The sequence below is a fragment of the Capra hircus genome, chromosome 20 (assembly GCF_001704415.2).
Source record: "Capra hircus breed San Clemente chromosome 20, ASM170441v1, whole genome shotgun sequence".
NCBI lineage: Eukaryota > Metazoa > Chordata > Mammalia > Artiodactyla > Bovidae > Capra > Capra hircus.
Genome location: NC_030827.1, coordinates 16,974,411 through 16,990,062, shown reverse-complemented (window position 1 = coordinate 16,990,062; position 15,652 = coordinate 16,974,411). Strand labels below are relative to the sequence as shown.

Sequence of the window (15,652 nt, the reverse complement as noted above, 5' to 3'; positions counted from 1 at the left end):
TTTCGACCAAATAAAACATGACTCTCAACTTCAGACTGTGACTATTTTTTAATTCAACACAGGCAAGAATACTGGAGAGGTAGCCATTTCCTTCTCCAGGGCATCTTCCCGCCCCAGGGATTGAACCTGCACCACCTGCATTGGCAGGCGGATGCTTTACCACTGAGCCACAGGGAAGCCTGTACCTCTACATACCCATTTTTTTCAGATTATTCTTCAACATAATTTTTAATGTTTGCACTGTATCGACAATTTGTATTATACATGCATCTGTCATGATTTAATCATTCCTTTCTTGGTGGTCATTTAGGTACTTTTTAATATTTTTACTTTGAAAAACAGCTCTTGGGTGATGAACATCCTTGTAATGCAAGGCTTATGTTTGTCTGATTCAAATCGTAACACTGCTACTTACTAGCTGTGTGAACTTTCACAGGTTACTTGACCTCTCCTTGCTTTGGCTTATTCATTTGTAAAGTCGGCACAGTAAAAAGCATCTCATACGGGTGTTTTAAGGATTTAAATATATGATTCACCTGAAGATCTTAGAACTGTGTCTGGCACATTCTAAATGATTGTTATCCATCTTTAAAAAAATTATTATTATTAATCCTTATGAACACGTGACTATTTCCTTACAACAATTTTTTTCTAAATGTAAGAATACTTAGGTCACTAAGCTAGTTAATAGCAGAGGCAAAGATAACTGGATTTATCTCATTTTAATCTCCTCCCCCACTCCTCATCGTTCTGGACTTAAGTGCCCAGCAAGCAATTGTATGACCTTAAAAAATAAATATACGTGGGAGGGTTGACCGCTGAGAGTAGGATTATTTTAAATCTTTTCTCTTTAGACAGATCTGTAAAACAGTGCAGTTTGGCAGCTGATATCCATAATAAGAAAGGGGAAATTATTTTGATTTAAGCTTCAGTCAACCCAGGAAACAACTGATTTTCCTGGGAGCAGGGCAGAGCGAACCTATGGTTTCCATGGTTACAGATCAGCGACCAGGGTCCCAGCTCCCATACTGCGCAAGCGCACAGAGCTGCCTTAGATGCCCGGCGCCTTTGGTTTCGAAGAGAAAGCTCCTCCCTCTCCTTTCTCCGTTCTCCTATCATCTTCTCCCTTTGCCTAGTCCACGCGCTCCGGTGTCCGTGACGCAGTATTCATGCGCCCGTGTCGTTTAGAGCCGCGACGCTGAACATGGCGCGTTCCTAGAAGCCGTTTTCGGCATCAGTAGGCGGCGGCGTGTGGACTGGAAGCGTGGGGCGCAGAAGCAGCCGACGCCGCTTCTTGTTGGGGCGTGGAAGCGGGAGAGACCGACTGTTCCGGACCGAACCAAACAGTGAGGCCCCGGCTTGAGAGCTTCAGAGCGCGCGCCTGTGGAAGGGAGGAGTGGGCTGGGCAGCGGAGACCTGAGAGGCGAGGGAAGAACGTGTGGCTGTTGGGAGGCCAGGCATAGCAGTAGCGAGAAGAGGGCGGCCTGCAGGCTTGGCTCTCTGTTACTTTAAGGACCTCTGGGAGCTCGAGGTTGCCCCAGTAAGCCTGGCAGCGGGAAGCATGATCGCGGAGGAATCAGGGTCCCGGGAAGCACGGACTGGAGGAATCAGGGTCTGGGGAAGCACGGACTAGGTGTCAAAATGAGGACGTAGGATGCTCATTGTGGCTGCGGTTGCGGGTTAGGGTGGTGCATTTGCCCTTGGGGGATAGATGGTGCTAATTTGCAGAGATCGTGGTCGTCTTTAGTATAAAATCCTTGTATGTTTTTGCATATTGCATCCACTACATTGCTGCTAATAGCAATGCTGTGAAAGCTTTAATTGCCTATTAGATCCTTGCTTGCCTTTAGAGAAAAAGTGAAGGAAGTTATATATTTTCATAGAGGACCTACTTGCTAAGGTATGGCCGCCAGTGCTTGAGCCCAGCTTCTTCTGCAGCTTTTGAGGGTATTTGTGATTCAGCAATACTATATTGAGGCCCATCGCATCTATCATGTTTCTTTATCCTTTTGTGAACGTGGTGGTGAAAGAGGGCAGTATTATCTTTTAAGATTAACTTGACTACATAGGTAGGATTGCTGTATTGCCTCCTGGAGCCAAGATTGCAATTGACATCTCCCCTCCCCACCCCATTTGTACGAGCTCAGTTGTAGTGCGGTAGTGCCCTTGCAGTTTGTCTGTTCTTCAGAAGGGAATAAGGAAGAGCAGCTTTCAACCGTAATGCTTTTTATTTTTTTTTCCCACGGACTGGGAGTTCATTCCTTCATTTTCACGTTATTTCAGACTTCTCTATTCATTACTGAGGCTTCAGGTTAAAGGCGGTATTACTACGACATCCTTTTCTTGACATTCCCTTGCATCTTTTGTCACTAAAGAAGCTTTCTGTGAAATTAGACTGAACATCTCTCCCTATTGGTGTAATAGGATTGTGGAATTTTCCCCCTGTAACTCCTAAGACAGGGAATAGAAAGAACAGTTTAATTATAGCAGTGATTTGTGGCAATATATTACAGCCTTAGGGCAGCTGGACCGTCTCTGCCCTAGTTACACTTCCTAAAGCAGAAGGAACTACTGAACACAAATGAGTTTAGTTGTGATGATAATAATTGGAGGTTCTAAATAAATAGGTGAAGATTATTCAGGACCAAACTTGAATACAAAAGAATCCTTGTAGACACTTGGCAGTTAAAGTGTACTGAAAATCTTTCTAGAGATATGTACGTGTATTTTTCCAGAAATGTTCATAGTTTGAGAAAGAAAATATGTTTGATTAGATAGATTTTAGCCTTTGTGTTGTATATATGTTTGTGCATGTGTTTGTATTTAATCTTGGGCTTTTCCTAGTTTAGTGTTATTGATGACAGTTCCTTTCTTTTCCTATCTGGATCAAATGGGGACTGTCACTTAATTTCAGAGTGTTTTAGGAAACAGCAAGACACATTTTGGGCAGGTGTGAATCTGGAGTGTTTTTGCTTGGTTTTCTAAATATCAGGCTGATTACAGGTAAGTCGACAGTTAAAAGCTTTGTAGAACTTGAGCTGCAACAGTGTTCTACCCTTGCTGCTCAAAATGTGGTGTATGGCATGACCTGAAAGTTTATTAGACGTGCACACTCTCCAGCTTAACCCAGACCTACTGAATCAGAATCTGCATTTTAACAAGCTTTCCAGATGATGTGAATGTATATTATAGCCTGAGGCACACTACATTGGTTGGTAAAAGTTGAAGACCAAGGTCGTGCACAAACCTGCATAAAAATTATAGCACTTTTTATTTCTAATCTGAGGTGATCTTATGCTGGATATCAAGTCTGATTTGTCTGATTGAAGCAGCTAAAGCCCAGCAGTGCTAAGTGACGTGCATAAGGTCACATATTATCTAAATTTTTAACTCAGGTTCTGATTCACTATAATGCATTTCTTTTGCTAGTTACTGCTAGAGTTCACCTTATCAAAACTGAACTAAAGCATTCATGAATGACATCTAGGTATTCATTCAATAACAAACATTTATTGACTAATGGAAAGGCAGCCTACTAATCCTGGATGTCTGTAGTGATTACTCTTGTCTCCCATGGTGGTTACTAGCCCACCACCTCCTTCCTTCTTACTCTTTCCTGGATAATCTTGGTCTCTGTTTCACAGAGGAATTGCTGGGAAATCGTTGGTTTTGCCCTCTTCACCCACGTACTCGTCCACCTTTTTCTGTTCATTTCTAATTGTGCTCTGGATTTTTTTTTTTTTCCTCAGGGACAGTGTTTACTTGATGTATTAGTTTGCTAGGGCTGACATAACAAAAAACAGAGACTGGGTGGCTTAAACAACAGAAATTTATTTTCTCACAGTTCTGGAGGCTGGAAACCCAAGACCGAGGTTAGTGCAGAATTGATTTCTTCTGAGGCCTCTCTCCTTGCATTACATATGACCACATTTTTGCCTCTTTACATGGCTGAACCTTTGAGCACTAGAACCTCTAGTGTCTCTTTTTCTCTTTAAAATACCAATCACACTGGATGAGAGGCCACGCTGATAGCCTCACTTAACTTAATCACATCTTCAAAAATCTTCAATATTAGGGATACTCAGGGTTAGGGCTCCAACATATGAATTTTGGGGAATACAGTCCATAACAGTTGGTTATCCATTTTACTCTCAACTGGTTCTAACTTACTAGGATTTAAACGTACTGCACTCATCTTAAATATACGCTTTTCACTCTAGATTCCTCTTCAGCTTTATCTGTAATAATTTTTTTTAAGTTTCTTGAGCTGTCTGTATTCATTTTCTCCACCTTCCTGTTACTTATTTACTTATTTTTCAATGTTGAAGGCTGCCGTCTGTTGCCGTCACTGAGTTTGATGGGGTGATGGTCACTATTGATCTCTTTAGTCTGAAATCTAGTAGAATCTTGTAAATCTTTTGACATTTTGACTGATTGTCCCCTTGAAATTCTCTTACATTTCTGTGCCACTGTAGTGTCCTTATGTCCTTTCTATATCTTGGTCAGTCTTTCCTTCGTATATTTTCTCTCCTCTCTGGCCACTTTAAACATTCATTTCACTCTGGGGTACTGTCTTCTGCCTCTCTGCCTACTCTATTTGAAGGATTTCATCTGTTATCACTTCAACTTCTGTCCTTATTTCGATGATTCCCAAATCTCTGTTTAGCATACATCACTCTTAAGCACCGACACACTGTGGTTGTTGTAAGACACCTTAAACTCATGTCAAAAAAACTATGTATCTCACCCTTTCTGAAGTTGCTTCCCTTCCTCTTGTGATTCTTGTGTACAACTCGTCACTCAGTTGGAGACACCCAGACTCTTAACTCTTCCCTGTTATCACGTTGGTGTGCTGACCTTCCCTCACTTTCCTGTATGCTAGTTAACCAGATCTTGTTTCATCTCTTCCACCTACTTTTCCGCTGTGGCTACCACCTTGGTTCGGACTATCAGCATCACCTGTCCTCCTCTGCAAACCTTCTAGCAGTCTCCTTGCTCCTGACAGTGCGCCGCCCCTCCATGCCCTTTCTTTTTCTGTGGGCTGATTGCACTGTTATTCTGCAGTTCTTTTATGCAGGCATTCAGATAAAAGTCCAAACTACCAGGCTTAGGGAATAGAGACATTAATGCTTTGGGTCTTGCTTGCTTTTTGCTTTCACCTTCAGTTATTTCCTGCCTCACATTCTTTTGTCATGCTGAATTGTTTACAGTTCTTCAGGTGTCTTTGGATGTTTTTTTAAATTTGAGATGTTTGTATGTTGTGTGTCTTCTGCCTCAAGCATACCCATCCCCATCTGACGAATACTCGTGTGTGCTCATCTGGGTAACTTCTGCTCAGCACAAATGCGGCCGTGCTCTCTGGGAAGCCTTTCCCAGCGTTCCTAGGGTGAGTTAGGTCTTCTGAATGTTCTTCAATAACAGCTTAGTATAGCTTTTATAATGTCTTTTGTAATTGTCTTTTTTCCTCTCTAGACTTGAATGCAAGGGCTCTCTTATTTATTTCTCAGAGTAGTTCCTGCTTTATTGCTGAATACCATGAATGGAATTTGAATAATCAGAAAGTTGAAAAAAAATGTGAATATTACGTATTCTGGAGGTTAGACTGAGTGAGTTTGAAACGTCAAAGACTTTACACAGCTGTACACAGAGACTGGGATTTAGTCATTGGATTCATTTATTTGACAAATATTTATTCATCATTCTCCTTTGTGCCCGATACTACTTCTAGATTCTGGTGACGTACCTTTGAACAAGTCGAAGTCCCTGGTCTCTAGATCTTAGATTATAATCGGGATTCTGGACAATAAAATCATATATATTAGACTGTCAGACAGTTAAAAATATTAAAATGGAAGATTAGAAAATGGAAGGATATTCAGATTAAAGAGTTTCTTAATTGAAGGGAAAGCTATTTTATATTTTAGATTAGGCAGTCAAGGAAGACTTATTTGATTAGTTTGAGCAGAAACTGGATCAAGCTAAACAGCAAGACATGCTGATAGCTAGAGGCAAGAATTTTCCAGCCAGAGGGAACACATTCTACGGGAGAAGATAAGATATATTTTATGTAAATCCATTCCATTAAAGAGGGGTAGTGTCTTGTCTCTAGCTCTTACTGTAGACAATGCCAAGACAGACACCCTTATCCTTTTCTCTTTCTTGTATCCCTATGCAGGAGTTTCTTCAGTTAGAGTATCAAGTGTGGAACTGCTGGGCATAGGATATTACCTGATCATAGGATACATAACACACATACACCCACACCCCACACACAGACACATTTCACTGCTATGGCAAGATTGCTCTCTGAAGCATCTTTGCTCATGTATACTCCTAGCAGCAGTGCTTAAAGGTTTCTGTTTACATACGTTCTTGCAAGACTGAATATTTTCAGACTTTGTAATTTTTGCCAGTCTGATGATTATAAAGTAATATCTCAATTTTAAAAAAATTCCTCATAGCCAGTGAGGCTATCTGTCTGTCCCGATACTTATTGACCATTTGACTTTTCCCATCTGTGAATTGTCTCTATATATCCTTCAGCCTGTTTTTTATTTCATTTCTCGTTGATTTACAGACATTCCATATATATTCTATATAGTAATCCTTTATCTTCTTAGTCATTTACTATTTCTTCTAATATTAAGCTTTTTAACTTGTGTTTTCATTGACTTAATTTCGGTTTTCAGTTTTGCTGTAATATTTATCAGGAAGATAAACTATAGTCTTTATTGTATTTTGGTTCTCAAGTCTAAAGATTTTTAAAACAGTTAATTTCACTTGGTATTTGACAGTCCAATTAAAAGAAATAATTGGGTGATCAGTAGAGAGTATGGGGTTGTGATGGGACGCTTGAATTCTAAATTCCCAGAAATGTCACTAATTTGCCTGTGACCATACTGGATTCACAATTTATCTCTTTTACCTTTTGAATGCAGTTTCTTGGCCAGTAAAACAGAATGCTTAAGTTAGATATATTTACTGTTGAGAGGAGTGGCATGGATGGCTCCAAGGTGATAGGAAATTATTTTAATGATGCAAAATATTATCTTAGTGATGAAATATAAAACAGTTGTTAATTCTGAAGATGCTATTGGGCATACAGCCTATACATGTTTTAATGAATGAATTTTTATAAATACAAATGACTCTTCAGGCAAAACTGTCACAGCAAGATTGTGAGATTCTTCTAAGACGAATCATACGATATCCTGGATCAGTAATTGGAAACTAGTCAAAGATACATATGTTTGTAGAGGATTGATGATCCTTTAACAGTTAACAAAAAGTTTTGACTAAAATTTCGTCAGTTATGGTCTATGAAATTTGGGCTGTGCTACCCACTCCAGTATTCTTGCCTGGAAGATCTCATGGATGGAGCCTGGTAGGCTACAGTCCATGGGGTTGCAAAGAGTCAGACATGACTGAGCGATTTCCCTTCACTTCATTACTCCCAAAGAACAGTATCTTGTCCAGAATCACATTACAGTTTTTCCTTCTCATTTCTTTGGCATCAGACAAGGAACTTTAAAACTAGGAAGCATAATTGCTGTTCTTTAGTGGTCTTTATACAAATGTGTGTCTTTTCCTTTCGCCTAGAGAGATGTCACAGAAGGTGGTGGCGGCACTCGCTGCTCAGCGTTGCCTTGGTGGGTGTCCCTGTTGTTGAGGAAAAGGTCCTTAACTTTTCTTATGAGGATGTGTTCATCCTCCCATGTATACCAAACAGGCAAAAGACTTCCTGACGTTTTTCAATGCCATTTTACTAAAAGCTCCCAGTACAGCACAATATGTGGGTTTATTGGATAGGCCTTCTCTCACAGCTGCATCCTGGCACTGTATACTGCCTTTTTACATACTATATAGGTTACGCATTTATTTCTGTGTCTCTACCCACTAGAATATACTCTTCATGAGAACAGAGGTGGTTTTTTTTTTTTTTTTGCCTTTTTAGTGCATTGTTGTGTCCTAAGTGCCTAGAATAATGTCTCGCATTTGCAGGTATTCAGTAAATATTTGAATGAATGAATGTGGAAAAGTCTAATGGTAAGCCAGCAAGTATGAGAAACCTGAAAAAGAGCACAGGATTAGAACCAAGGATGTTAGCTAGTCCCAGTGAAGAGCATTGTTAGCGTTTACTGGCTCAGTGTGCCCGTTTCAGTAGCTGACGATGCTTAGTGAACTCTTTGTTCCTTTATTCCTTCATTTGTGTTTTAGCCCTTCCGCAGACTGTTCACCTTTGCAGTGCCTTTTATAGACATTTCTCTCTCTACTGTGCTGTAACTCCTATACTTCCAGAAATGTTGTGTCTTTCACCTCTTTCTTACCTTTTCTGAAAGCCTGCCTTCCACTCTTAGAAATTGCAAGCACATTGTTGCCTTAAGTTCCTCAAACATTTACTGAGCATTTACTATATCTTTGACATATTATATCAGGTGCAGGCAGGTATAGATGAATAAGACACAGTTCTTGCCTTTATGCAGCTCCTAGTTTTGTAGGTGGGACTCAAATTAACAAGGAAATAGATGTAGTAATAGAAGTATGTTCTGTAGGTAAGAAGGAGCACTTTCAGTTAAAGATTCCAGGGGAGGTGTTGTCAGGAGTGAGTAGTAGCTTTCATATTCTCTGTATCGTGGTCCATTAGCTGCCATTTTAAAAAACGTGCATTAAAGTAGGAATTGTCTGATGAACCCTTATCTACTCATCACCCAGGTTTCACAGTTATCAGCTCATGATCAATCTTATTTCGTCTCACCTCTAACTACTTCCCCTCTAACTGTGTTGGTCGTGCTGTCTAGAAGCTTGGTCAGATTCAAATTTAACTATTAATTTTTGGGCAAACTGCTTTAAGATCTTGGTTTCTCACAGTAATAAAAATATCTATTTCTTTAAGCTTTTTAGTATGATTACTTTTCCATTTTCGTTTTGTTGGAACTCTTCCCCTAGTTTTCACAGAAATTCATTTCTTCCTTTTCTTTGACACATCTTTGACTAGTTTGCTTTTGACCCCAGGCAGTTTAGCAATTTTGTAATATTTCCTATCTATAATTCCTCCAGAATATGTTTTCTGCCTTCTGTTCTTCTTTTCATAGACTTGAACTGTAGATCATGATTTAACTTGACAGGCATTTAACTGTCCTTGAAAAAATGACATCTTCCTCTCATATCTCTGTAGGGGATGTTCCAGTAATTTATGGTAAATACTGCATTGTTTATACATTTCACCAAAAAGGCTACTCTTCATTCAAGTTATTTGCCTAGTGCCTATTCTTCCAGGACGAAAACTGGAGCTTTCAAGTTATTATGTCACTTTCAATGGCTCGTATTTCGCCGTTCTTCCTCTTTCTGAATATTTGTGCTGTCAAATGTGGACTGCTGCAATGTTTTTCTCTTTAGGTGTTTTCATCCCGCTCCTCTTATAACTCTGCCTTTCCTATTCCACAGTTTCTCAGTCTTCTTTTTGCTAAAACATTGCTTATGAATATTACATTTTCTTAAGTTCCATCATTTTATTTTGTATGAAACTCAAAAACATAGCTTCATCTCACATTTTCTTTTGGTAGAGATGAGAGTATTTTTCATGATGCAGTGTTCAAGTAAAGAAGTAGAGACAGTGGTGTAAGGAAGTTTTCCTGCCACCTTGCAGATGGTTGTCCTGGCCAGGTGGTCATGAAAGAGAATCTCAGTGTCCTTCTCTTCCCAGGTCATTGAGGGAAAAGGATGCTTGAACATAGTCTTTGGGATGTGCTACTTACTTCTCACCATCAGATGGCACTGCAGATTAATCAGTTTATTTTTACATCCGAGTAGGACATTGTCTGGTAAAGGAGTATGTTGATGTGGAAGCTTTCGTGGAACATGAAAAGACTTCAAAGTGGAATTAAAGATAAACACACTATTGCTAACAAACACAAATTTATTTTCCTTTTACGTGATGAAAGTGTACAGTATATATGTATATGAAGCATTATGTAAAAGGAAAGTAATCAAAAATTTTTTTGTTAGTTTCATTTTTCTCAGTCTTAAATATTTTAAACTCTTGACATCATTTCATAAGAATTTTTAGAGATGAATATTTATAGTTAAAACTGGATTATAAGGCTCAAAGTCCCCTTCATGAGAAGGATTGTCTTTTGGTGAATGTTGCTATCACAGATCTAGGTGAATATGGCAGAACTATTGCTTATCAACTCTTGCTACTGAAAACCAAGTTTGTAAGCTTTCTCCTGAATGTTTTCATGAGAGTGCGCTTATTGACCACATTATCTACTTAAATGTGCATTTTTAATATATTGCCATGATCTCTTGGTATGTGCGTATCAAGAGAAATACATCATGATTTGAAGCTCTTGAGTTGGAATGTTTTAGAATTACAGAAGAGAAATCAAGCAAATATTCCCATGCAAATTTAGAATAGATATAAAGTGAAAATTCTTGGCCTTAAAAAAAAAAATCGTTTTTCATCATAAAAGTGAAATGTGTTGACTGTTAAAATCCCTCTAACTTCTGGGACTACTTCAGAACAGTACTGTTTATAATTCTGTTTCTTGCTTGTCTTTATTCTTAGACATTTTTTATTTGTATAGCTTTGCTGCATATATTTTATGTAGTATTTTTTTATTTGACATTATATATATTCCTCTAATTACACAACAGACTAAAAAAGGTCATTTTAAAAATTCTGATTGGTTTAGGATTTAAACTTGGATTTCTACCACTAAGTAGTTTGTAGGTCCTTTGAAACTCTTGAATAGATAGAATATTTTAGGAGTAGAGAAGAGAGAGCAAGGGAATATCTCTCTTTCTTGTTATATATGTTTTATTGTGTATTTTTTATCCCAAAGTAGATCAGTCTTTGACTGTCTGCATGACATCTTGTAGAGAATTTTTCGGTAGCTCTGATGGTTCTTTAACATAAAGATATTTGGATATATGGAAGCATTTTGAGTCAAAACTGTCTTTACATATACTGTGTAAGGATGCTAAACAACCTATAATGCATGTATGGAGAAGAGTTTTCCTGTTGAGAAACTGAAATGAATTCAAATGGTGCAGTGTGGATTTGAATGGGACTAGCATCTCTGGGGAGAAGGCAGTGGCAACCCACTCCAGTACTCTTGCCTGGCAAATCCCATGGATGGAAGAGCCTGGTAGGCTGCAGTCCATGGGGTCTCTAGGAGTTGGACACGACTGAGTGACTTCACTTGTGGATTTGAATGGGACTAGCATCTCTGGGGAGAAGGAAATGGCAACCCACTCCAGTGTTCTTGCCTGGAGAATCCCAGGGATGGGGGAGCCTGGTGGGCTGCCGTCTCTGGGGTCGCACAAGAGTCGGACATGACTGAAGCGACTTAGCAGCTGCAGCAGCAGCATCTCTGGAACCTTCCAGATTATTGCAGAAGTCTTATGTCCTTTAATCTATTACTCTTTCTTGCTCTTGTTAACATTACTTAACACTTCAGCCACATGTTTCTCGTTTCTTCAGTTACTTTTCTTGGTCTCATGCTAAGTGGCATTTACATAGTTAGAGCACTTAAAAGAAAATAACAGCTTAGTTAGGATATAATGCACAGACCATATGATTCACTCACTGCAAGTATACAATTCAATGATTTTTAGTATATTCACAGAGTTGTGCAGTCATCACTACAAACAATTTTAGAACATTTCATCACCTCAAATTGAAGTCACTCCACATGTTTCTCAGTCCTTTTTTACTTGTGGCTTGGTAGGTCCTGTCTTTGTAGCACTGAAGAATATTCCATTGTCTTGATGCACCACAGTTTATCCATTCACCTACTGAAGAATATCTTGATTGTTTCCAAGTTTTGGCAGTTAGGAATAAAGCTGCTATAAACCTGTATGTGTAGGGTTTTGAGTAGATACAAAATTTTCAGCTGCTTTGGGTAATACCATGTAATGCAGTGGCTGGATTGTATAGTAAGAGTATGTTTAAGAAACCACCAAACAGTCATCTGAAGTGGTTATACAATTTTGCACTTCCACCAGCAATGTCTGGGAGTTCCTATAGCTCCACATTCTTGCTACCTACCATTTGGCCATTCTAATAGGTGTGTAGTGTATCTCATTGACATTTTAATTTGTATTTCCCTGATAGCATATGATGTGGAGCACCTTCTTATATGATTATTTTCACATCTATATCTTCTTTGGTAAGGTGTTTATTAAGGTCTTTGGCCCAGTTTTTAATCAGACTGTTTGATTTTTTTGTTGTTGAGTCTTCAGTTGGGTTCAGTCACTCAGTCATGTCCGACTCTTTGTGACCCCATGGACTGCAGCATGCATTTTGCCTTTTCTTTTTTTTTTTTGGCCATGCTGCACAGCAAGCAGGATCTTAGTTCCCTGACCAGGGATTGAACCTGAGTCCTCTGCAGTGGAGGCAAGGAGCCTTATCCACTGGACTGCCAGCTAGTCCTGTTCAGTTCAGTCACTCTGTCGTGTGTTTGATTTTGTGACCCCATGGAATGCCAGGTAGTCTTGAGAGTTCTTTTTAAATTTTGGATAACAATTCATTATCAGATATGTCTTTTGTACATATTTTATCCCTGTCTGTGGTTTGTCTTCTCATTCTTGATACTATCTTTTGCAGAACAGAAGTTTCTAATTTTAGTAAAGTCCAGCTTATCAATTATTTCTTTTATGAATTGTGTCTTTGGCAAACAAATCACCACACCCAAGGTCATCTAGGTTTTCTCCTAAGTTATTTTCTTGGAGTTTTATATTTAAATTTAGGTCTGTAATCCATTTTGAGTTAGTTTTTGTGAAAGATGTAAACCTATGTTTAGATTCATTTTGTTTTGCATGTGGAGGTTCAGTTGTTCCTGTACCATTTTTTGAAGAGACTGTCTTCCTCCATTGTATTGCCTTTGCCCCTTTGTCTAAGATCGGATTTATGGGTGTCTATTTCTGGGCTTTCCGATCTGTTTCATTGGTCTGTTTGTCTGCTCTTTCACCAGAATCACTCTCTTGATTCCTGTAGCCTTATAGTAAGTCTTGAAGTTGATAGTGTTAGTCCTCCCAGTTTGTTCTTCAGTATTGTATTGGCTTTTCCAGGGCCTTTGTTTCTCTGTGTAAAGATTAGAATCAGATTGTTTGTATCTGTAAGACCATTTTTTAGAGTTTTGGTTCCAACCAAAATCCAGAATTCAGGTTGAGAAGAAGTAACATGTTGACAGTGTTGAGTCTTCCTATCCATGAACATGGAATATCTATTTATTTAGTTCTTTGATTTTGTTCATTGGTATTTTGTTGTTTTCTTGTAGAGATCATGTATATATTTGTTCGATTTATATCTAAGTACTTAGTTTTGGGGGTTGCTGATGTAAACAATACTGTGTTTTTAATTTTCACTTCCACTTGTTCATTGTTGGTATACAGGAAAGCATTTGACTTTTGTGTATTCATCTTGTATCCCGCAAAATTGCTATAAATTGCCTGTTAGTTCCAGGAGGTTTTGGTTGATTCTTTCAGATTTCTACATAGATGATCACGTCATCTTCAGACAGACCAGATTTGGTCTTCCTTTCTGATCTATATACCTTTTCTTTTCTTACCTTTATTGTATTATGAAGGACTTCCAGTTCCATGTTGAAAAGGAGTGGTAAGAGGGAATAGCCTTCCTTTGTGCCTGATGTTAGTGGGAAAGCTTTGTTTCTCACCATTAAGTATGGTGTTGTCTATGGGTTTTCTGTAGATAGTGTTTATAAGGTTGAGAAACCTCCCCCTCATCTTTTGTCTTTTAATTAGATATCTTTTTTGAATTGTAAAAATTCTTCATATATCTTGCATCTAAGTCACATATCAGATATTGTTGTTGTTCAGTTGCTACATTGTGTCCGACTCTTTGAGACCCCACTGCAGCGCACCAGGCTCCCCTGTCCTTCACCATCTCCTGGAGTCTGCACAAATTCATGTCCATTAAGTTGGTGATGCCATCTAACTGTCTCATCCTCTGTCTACCCCTTCTCCTCCTGCCTTCAATCTTTCCCAGCATCAGGGTCTTTTGCAGTGAATCAGCTCTTCTCATCAAGTAGCCAAAGACTGGAACTTGGGCCTTAAAGCTGAGTGCCAAAGAGTTGATGCTTTTGAACTGTGGTGTTGGAGAAGACTCTTGAGAGTCCCTTGGACAGCAAAGAGATCCAACCAGTCAATCCTAAAGGAAATCAGTCCTGAATATTCATTGGAAGGACTGATGCTAAAGCTGAAGCTCCAATACTTTGGTCACCTGATACGAAGAACTGACTCATTTGAAAAAACCCTGATGCTGGGAAAGATTGAAGGCAGGAGAAGGGGACGACAGAGGATGAGATGGTTGGATAGCATCACCGACTTGATGGACATGAGTTTGAGCAAGCTCTGTGAGTTGGTAATGGACAGGGAAGCCTGGCGTGCTGCAGTCCGTGGGGTCGCAAAGAGTTGGACACGACTGAGCATCTGAACTGAACTCATTTGCCATGAATTGATGGAACTGGATGCCATGAACTTAGTTTTTTGAATGTTGAGTTTTAAGCCAGCTTTTTCACTCTCTTCTTTCACCTTTATCAAGAGGCTCTTAGTTCCTCTTTGCTTTCTGCCATTAGGGTGGTATCATCTTCGTATCTGAGGTTGTAGATACTTCTGCAGTCTTAATTCCAGCTTGTGATTCATCCAGCCTGGCATTTTGCATGATGCACTCTGCATGTAAGCTAAATAAGCAGGGTGATAATACACAGCCTTGATGCACTCCTTTCCCAATTTTGAGCCAGTGCATTGTTCTTTGTTTGGTTCTGATTGTTGCTTCTGGACCTGCATACAGGTTTCTCAGAAGGCAGGTAAGGTGGTCTGGTATTCCCATCCTTTTAAGAATTTTCCTCAGTTTGTTGTGATCCACACAGTATTGGTTTTGCCATACATCAGCATGAATCCGCCACAGATACACACGTGTTCCCCATCCTGAAAACTTCTCTTATAATCTTACGCCTTCTTTTTCTCAGTTTACTTACTCACGGCTTTAACTTTTAATAATGCGGTGGGTTTATTGTTTGCGTGGGATGTCCTAAAACTAAGGATATACACAGGTAATGTAGTAGACTAAAAAATTGTCTTGACTAGAATTAAAGTTGATGCAGGCCTGAGAATTCTGTTTTTTGGTGACAGGCAGAGGTATTGGGTTTTCTGTATTTATTTCTTTTAATGAAAATTAGTTTGTTTTCAACTGTAGGCACATCTGTATTATCTTTGGACTTTGGATTTTTCCAGAATTGGGAAAATACCTTACAGACTCAAGCTTAGAAAGCCCACTTAGAAGGTCTGAGTGTTTTAGGCTCTTGGTCACATATCGCTAGATTATTTAGACTTTAATAGCATCGAAGAGTATTGTAGTTCCAGTAATGAATAAATTGAACTGAACGACTTGTGAAATAGTGAGAAGGGCAACTTGCCCTTTTAATTTTCACCTTCTCCTTTCTTCGTATTGTTCTTAGGGGAAAAAAGGAGTATACATTTAATTTTGAATAATTCTCTTCTGTAGTATAGTTAAGAGCTTATAAAATGCTCATAAGGAGTGTTTCCTCTTGCTTATGATTTTCAAACTATTCAAAATAATGAAAATCAAAACAACCTCAGTGTATGCATGATTAATTAGAAAACCTAG

At 39.0% G+C, this 15,652-nt stretch overlaps 1 protein-coding gene across 3 annotated transcripts in view; it reads left to right on the top strand.

Moving 5' to 3' along the window:
• The window catches only part of IPO11 (importin 11), a 190,186-nt gene continuing 175,703 nt past the window's right edge, over positions 1,170 to 15,652 (top strand). For all 3 annotated transcript variants that reach the window (XM_005694660.2, XM_005694661.3, XM_013972789.2), the window contains exon 1: positions 1,170 to 1,346. The gene's annotated coding sequence lies outside the window, so the exon portion shown is untranslated. The remainder of the gene's footprint in view (positions 1,347 to 15,652) is intronic.